The sequence below is a fragment of the Cryptomeria japonica genome, unplaced genomic scaffold, assembly GCF_030272615.1.
Source record: "Cryptomeria japonica unplaced genomic scaffold, Sugi_1.0 HiC_scaffold_24, whole genome shotgun sequence".
Lineage (NCBI taxonomy): Eukaryota > Viridiplantae > Streptophyta > Pinopsida > Cupressales > Cupressaceae > Cryptomeria > Cryptomeria japonica.
The window spans coordinates 521,008-527,500 of NW_026728846.1; the positions used below are offsets into that span (position 1 = coordinate 521,008).

General features: G+C 63.1%; 1 non-coding gene across 1 annotated transcript; it reads left to right on the forward strand.

The window, feature by feature from the left end:
- Positions 1–2,541: 2,541 nt before the first annotated feature.
- Positions 2,542–2,660, forward strand: LOC131861117 (5S ribosomal RNA). The gene has a single exon (XR_009360196.1). It is a non-coding gene; the product is annotated as a 5S ribosomal RNA (ribosomal RNA).
- Positions 2,661–6,493: the final 3,833 nt, after the last annotated feature.

Sequence of the window (6,493 nt, forward strand, 5' to 3'; positions counted from 1 at the left end):
TGCACCAAAGGTGCGCACCTTGGAGCGCACCAAAGGTGTACACTTTGGAGCGCACCACATAGGGTCTTTGAGAGGTTGGCGCAGTGCGCACACCAAGGTGGGTGTTGAGGTGCGTGCCGAGGTGGGTGGGTGCTAGGGTGCGCTCCATGGTGGGTGCCAGGGTGGGTGCGTGCTAGGGTGGATTCCAAAGAGGGTCATAGGGTGGGTGCCAAGGTGGGTTGGTGATATAGTGGGTTCAAAGGTGGGTACTAGGGTGGGTTCCAAGGTGGGTCACAAGTTGGGTGCCAGGATGCGTGGGTGTTAGGTTGGGTGCCAAGGTGGGCTCCTGCGTGGGTGGGTGCTAGGGTGGGTTTCAAGGTGGACGCGAGGGCGGGTGCCAAGGTGGGTAACAAGTTGGGTGTTAGGATGGGTGAGTGCTAGAGTGGGTGCCAAGGTGGGTGGGTGCTAAGGTGGATGCCAAGGTGGTTCACAGGGTGGGTGGGTTCTAGGGTGAGTTCCAAGGTGGGTCACAGGTTCAGTGCTAGGGTGGGTGTCAAGGCGGGTGTCGAGGTGCCTGGGTGCTAGGGTGTGGATGCCAATGTGGGTCATAGGGTGGGTACTAGGGTGGGCTGCAATGTGGGTGCCAAGGTGGGTAACATGCTCGGTGGGTTCTAAATTGGGTGCCAGGGTGGGTGTGCACCCACCTTGCCCGAGGTGGGTGCCAAGGTGCCAGTGTGGGTGGGTGCTAAGGTGGATGCCAAGGTGGGTGAGAAGGTGGGTGATAGGTTGAGTGGTAGGATGGGTGGGTGCCAAGATGGGTCACAGGGTGGGTGCAAGGGTGGGTAGGTGCTAGGGTTGGTGTCAGGGTGGGTGGGTGCTAGGTTGGGTTCCAAGGTGGGTGCGAGGGTGAGTGTCAAGGTGGGTCACAGGTTAGGTGCTAGGATGGGTGAGTGCTAGGGTGCAAAGGTGCCAGGGTGGGTGCTAGGATGGGTCGATGCTAGGGTGAGTGGCAAGGTGGGTCCACAAGTGTCAAGGTGGGTGCCGAGGTGGGTGCCAAGTCGGCGACTGCTATGGTGGATGCCAAGGTGGGTCACGGGGTGGGTGCCAAGTTGCTAGGTTGGGTTCCAAGGTGGGTGCCAACGTGGGTGCTAGGGTGCGTGGGTTAAAGGGTGTGTCACAACGTGGGTGCCAGGATGGGTGCGCACCCACACTGGCCAAGACGGGTGCGGGTGCAAGGTTGGGTTCCAAGCCCGGTCACAGGCTGGGTGCTAGGATGGGTGGGTGCCAAGGTGGGCACCAGGGTGGGTGCACCCACCCTGGCCAAGGTGGGTCACGGGGTGGGTCCTAGGGTGGGTAACGGGGTGGGTACTAAGGTGCGTGCCAAGGTGGGTCATAGGGTGGGTGCCAAGGTGGGCACCAGGGTGGGTGTGCACCAACCCTAGCCAGGGTAGGTCACGGGGTGGTTGTCGGGGTGGGCGTCAAGGAGCCAAGGTGGGTGGCAAGTAGCCAAGTTGCGTGCCAAGGTGGGTGTCGGGGTGGGTGCCAAGGATCCAAGGTGGGTGCCAAGGAACCAAGGTGGGTGTCTGGGTGGGTGCCGAGGTGGGAGCCAGGGTGGGTCCCAAGGTGAGTGCAAAGGTGGGTGCCAGGGTCAAGGTGAGTGCCAATGTGGGTTCCAAGGTGCCAGGGTCAGGGTGAGTGCCAATGTGGGTTCAAAGGTGCTAAGTTGGGTGCGAGGTTGGGTGCGAGGGTGGGTGGGTGCCAAGGTGTGCTAGGTGGAAGCCCGGGTGGGTCGGCATCCCATGGGTGTCGAGTTGGGTGCCTGATGGGTGCTTCTTGTCAAGTTTTAGTCGTCGGGACTCATTTCGAGCCTTAGAGGTCGTTTCTTGTCCGGTTGCCCTGTCTTCGACCTGGGAACCCAATTTTGGTCCTCGGGTCCCATTTTTTTTTGTCTCGCATCCCACTTTTGGCCTGTGGCCTTTTCGGGGTCGATTCTCGTTTTGGGCATCAGAGCATGTTTCTTCTCCTAAAACCCAATATTTGTTTATTAAGTCTCGGAACACATTTTTGTTCTCGTGGACCCATCATGGGTCTTGGAACGCATTTGTGGTCCTTGGGTCCCATTTTGCATCCCGAAACTTGTGTTTTGGTGCTTGATCCCTATTTTGGGTGCCCACCTTGCACCAAGTGCGCACCCGGGGCAAACCGAGCGCCTTGGTGCACCGGGGCAAGATCGAGCGTGCACCCGAGGCGCCCCGAACATGCACCAAGGTGCACTCGGCCCACATGTGAGCGCAGGTCGTTGCGCCCGAGGTGGTGTGTGGGCACCGCGTTGCAGACGGGACACTGCACGCACACGACGCCCCCTCCAGGTGCACGCACGTAGGCCGGGCCGGGTGCACACCCGACGCCCTAGCAAGGTGCGCGCACCCGGGCAGGGCTCACACTTGGCGAACGGGGCGCACTTCGCGAGGGAGGGTGTGCACCTCGACGGGGGTGGGTGGCCGGGGTGGATTCGCACGTGGGTCGCGGTTTGCTAAGTACACACTGCGACAAGCTCATAACGGGTGCGATCATACCAGCATTAGTGCACCGGATCCCATCAGAACTCCGCAGTTAAGCGCGCTTGGGCCGGAGTAGTACTGGGATGGGTGACCTCCCGGGAAGTCCCGGTGTTGCACCCTTTTTTAGTTTTTCGCCGGGCGTCGCAATGCTATTTGAATAAACCTTTTGCCCGTTTGCGTTCTCGTCGGGGCCGGGCCGGGCCGGGGTGCGCTGCCCGCACTACCGCGCGCGCGGGGGCGACACCGAGCGCGCACCCGAGGCACCCCGAGCACACAGGCCACGGTGCAACCCGGGCGTTGTGCGCGCACCCCGGTGCGCCCGAGGTGCTGCGCGCGCACCCAGGTGAAATCGGTGTGCACCTCGGCCAGTGCGCGCTCGGTCGAGTCGCGCACGTTGGCCAAGGTGCACGGTGATGTTTCTTACTCTAAGGTTCCGCACCAGACGCCCGGGACAGGTGAGCGAAGCTGGGCGGGGCCGGGTGCGCGGCCGGGGCAGGTGCACGCAGCTGGAGAGAGCTTTGGAGCACACTTCGGAGCGCACCAATGATGCGCTCCATTCAAAAGTTTCCTGAAAAGGCAAAAAAAGTTGAGATTATAGAATTTCCCACTTGAGAGATTGTAAAAAAAAAAAATTTAAAATGAAGGAAACGCGGGTGCCAAGGTGTGCGCAGCCCAGCCAAGGTGTGCGCACCAAGGCGCCCACCCTGGCGAAGGTGCACGCAAGGTGCGCACCCGAGGCAAACCGGACAATTAACCCAACTTTCGACTTCGCGCGCACCTTGGAGCGCACTTCGGAGCGCTCCTTGGTGCGCACCAATCTTGGGCACCTCGGAGTGCACCATGGCGCCCACCAAGGTGCGCACCCGGGGCAAACCGAGCTCCGACTTCGTGCGCACCTTGGAGCGCACGAAAGGTGCGCACCATGGCGCCCACCAAGGTGCGCAGCCCAGCCAAGGCGTGCGCATCAAGGTGCGCACCCTGGCGAAGGTGCGCACCCGGGGCAAACCGAGCTCCGACTTCGTGCGCACCTTGGAGCGCACAAAAGGTGCGCAACCCAGCCAAGGTGTGCGCACCCCGGTCAAACCGAGCTCCGAATCGTGCGCACCAGAGGTGCACGCCATCGTGCGCACCTTGGAGCACACTTCGGAGCCCTCCTTGGTGCGCGCCGATGTTGCGCACCTCGGAGCGCACCCGGGGAAAACAATGCAATTAACCCGACTTTCGACTTCGTGGGCACCTCGGAGCGCTCTCGGGTTCGCACCTCGGAGCACACCGAGGTGCGCACCTTTGATGCGCTGCCTTCACCAATTTCCAGAAAAGGCAAGAAAACATTGAGAAGGTGTGCGCACCGAGGTGCCCACCCTGGCGAAGGTGCACGCGAGGTGCGCACCCGGGGCAAACCGGGCTCCGACTTCGTGCACGCCGCACCTTGGAGCACACTTCGGAGCGCTCCTTGGTGCGCACCAGGGCGCGCAACCCAGCCGAGGTGCCCACCCCGGCGAAGGTGCACGCGAGGTGCGCACCCGGGGCAAACCGGGCTCCGACTTCGTGCACGCCATGGTGCCCACCGCGGCGAAGGTGCACGCGAGGTGCGCACCCGGGGCAAACCGGGCTCCGACTTCGTGCACGCCGCACCTTGGAGCACACTTCGGAGCGCTCCTTGGTGCGCACCATGGTGCCCACCAGGGCGCGCAACCCCGCCGAAGGTGCACGCGAGGTGCGCACCCGGGGCAAACCGGGCTCCGACTTCGTGCACGCCGCACCTTGGAGCACACTTCGGAGCGCTCCTTGGTGCGCACCATGGTGCCCACCAGGGCGCGCAACCCCGCCGAAGGTGCACGCGAGGTGCGCACCCGGGGCAAACCGGGCTCCGACTTCGTGCACGCCATGGTGCGCACCGCGGCGAAGGTGCGCACCCGGGGCAAACCGGGCTCCGACTTCGTGCACGCCGCACCTTGGAGCACACTTCGGAGCGCTCCTTGGTGCGCACCAGGGCGCGCAACCCAGCCGAGGTGCCCACCCCGGCGAAGGTGCACGCGAGGTGCGTACCCGGGGCAAACCGGGCTCCGACTTCGTGCACGCCGCACCTTGGAGCACACTTCGGAGCGCTCCTTGGTGCGCACCATGGTGCCCACCAGGCCGCGCAACCCAGCCAAGGTGTGCGCACCAAGGTGCACGCGAGGTGCGCACCCGGGGCAAACCGGGGTCCGACTTCGTGCACGCCGCACCTTGGAGCACACATCGGGGCGCTCCCGGGTTCGCACCGGCGTTGCGCACCGTGGTGGGCACCTCGGAGCACACCAAGGTGGGCAGCGAGGTGCGCACCTTTGATGCGATGCCTTCACTAATTTCCATAAAAGGCAAAAAAAAAACGAGATTTTAAAATTTCCGTTTTGAAAGATAGTGAGAAAAAGGGAATGCTGGTGCCATCTTGAGCCCGCCCTGGTGCGCAGCCCAGCCAAGGTGTGCGCACCAAGGTGCCCACCCTGGCGAAGGTGCGCACCCGGGCAATTAACCCAACTTCCAACTTCGCGCGCGCCAGGGTGGGAGCGCACCCAACAACCGGGCCTGGGAAGAGCCAATGCGAGAAACCCCACCAAACGCTCTGACAAAAAAAGAGGGGGCGCTCCAGTAACCCCGCTTCGGAGCGCACCCTGGGCAAACCCAGCCAAGGTGCCCACCCCGGCCAAGGTGCAGGCGAGGTGCGCACCCGGGGCAAACCGGGCTCCGACAACGTGCACGCCGCACCTTGGAGCACACTTCGTAGCGCTCCCGGGTGCGCACCTCAGAGCACACCAAGGTGGGCAGCGAGGTGCGCACCTTTGATGCGCTGCCTTCACTAATTTCCAGAAAAGGCAAAAAAAAAAGGAGATTTTAAAATTTCCGTTTTGAAAGATAGTGAAAAAAACGGAACGCGCGTGCCATCTTGAGCCCGCCCTGGTGCGCAGCCCAGGTAAGGTGCCCACCCTGGCAAAGGTGCGCACCCGGGCAATTAACCCTACTTCCGACTTTGTGCGCGCCAGGGTGGCAACCGGGCCTCGGAAGAGCCAATGCGAGAAACCCCACCAAACGCTCCGACAAAAAAAGAGGCGGCGCTCCAATAACCCCGCTTCGGAGCGCAGCCGGGGCAAACCCAGCCAAGGTGCCCACCCCGACGAAGGTGCACGCGAGGTGCGCACCCGGGGCAAACCGGGCTCCGACAACGTGCACGCAGCACCTTGGAGCACACTTCGAAGCACTCCCGGGTGCCCACCGGCGTTGCGCACCGTGGTGGGCAGCGAGGTGCGCACCTTTGATGCGCTGCCTTCACTAATTTCCAGAAAAAGGCAAAAAAAAATGAGATTTTAAAATTTCCGTTTTGAAAGATAGTGAAAAAAAAGGAACGCGGGTGCCATCTTGAGCCCGCCCTGGTGCGCAGCCCAGGCAAGGCATGCGCACCAAGGTGCCCACCCGAGGTGCACACCCGGGGCAAACCGGGCTCCGACTTCGTGCAGGCCGCACCTTGGAGCACACTTCGGAGCGCTCCTTGGTGCGCACCATGGTGCCCACCAGGGCGCGCAACCCAGCCAAGGTCTGCACACCAAGGTGCCCACCCCGGCGAAGGTGCACGCGAGGTGCGCACCCGGGGCAAACCGGGCTCCGACTTCGTGCACGCCATGGTGCCCACCGCGGCGAAGGTGCACGCGAGGTGCGCACCCGGGGCAAACCGGGCTCCGACTTCGTGCACGCCGCACCTTGGAGCACACTTCGGAGCGCTCCTTGGTGCGCACCATGGTGCCCACCAGGGCGCGCAACCCAGCCAAGGTGTGCGCACCAAGGTGCACGCGAGGTGCGCACCCGGGGCAAACCGGGGTCCGACTTCGTGCACGCCGCACCTTGGAGCACACATCGGAGCGCTCCCAGGTTCGCACCAGCGTTGCGCACCTTTGATGCGCTGCCTTCACTAATTTCCA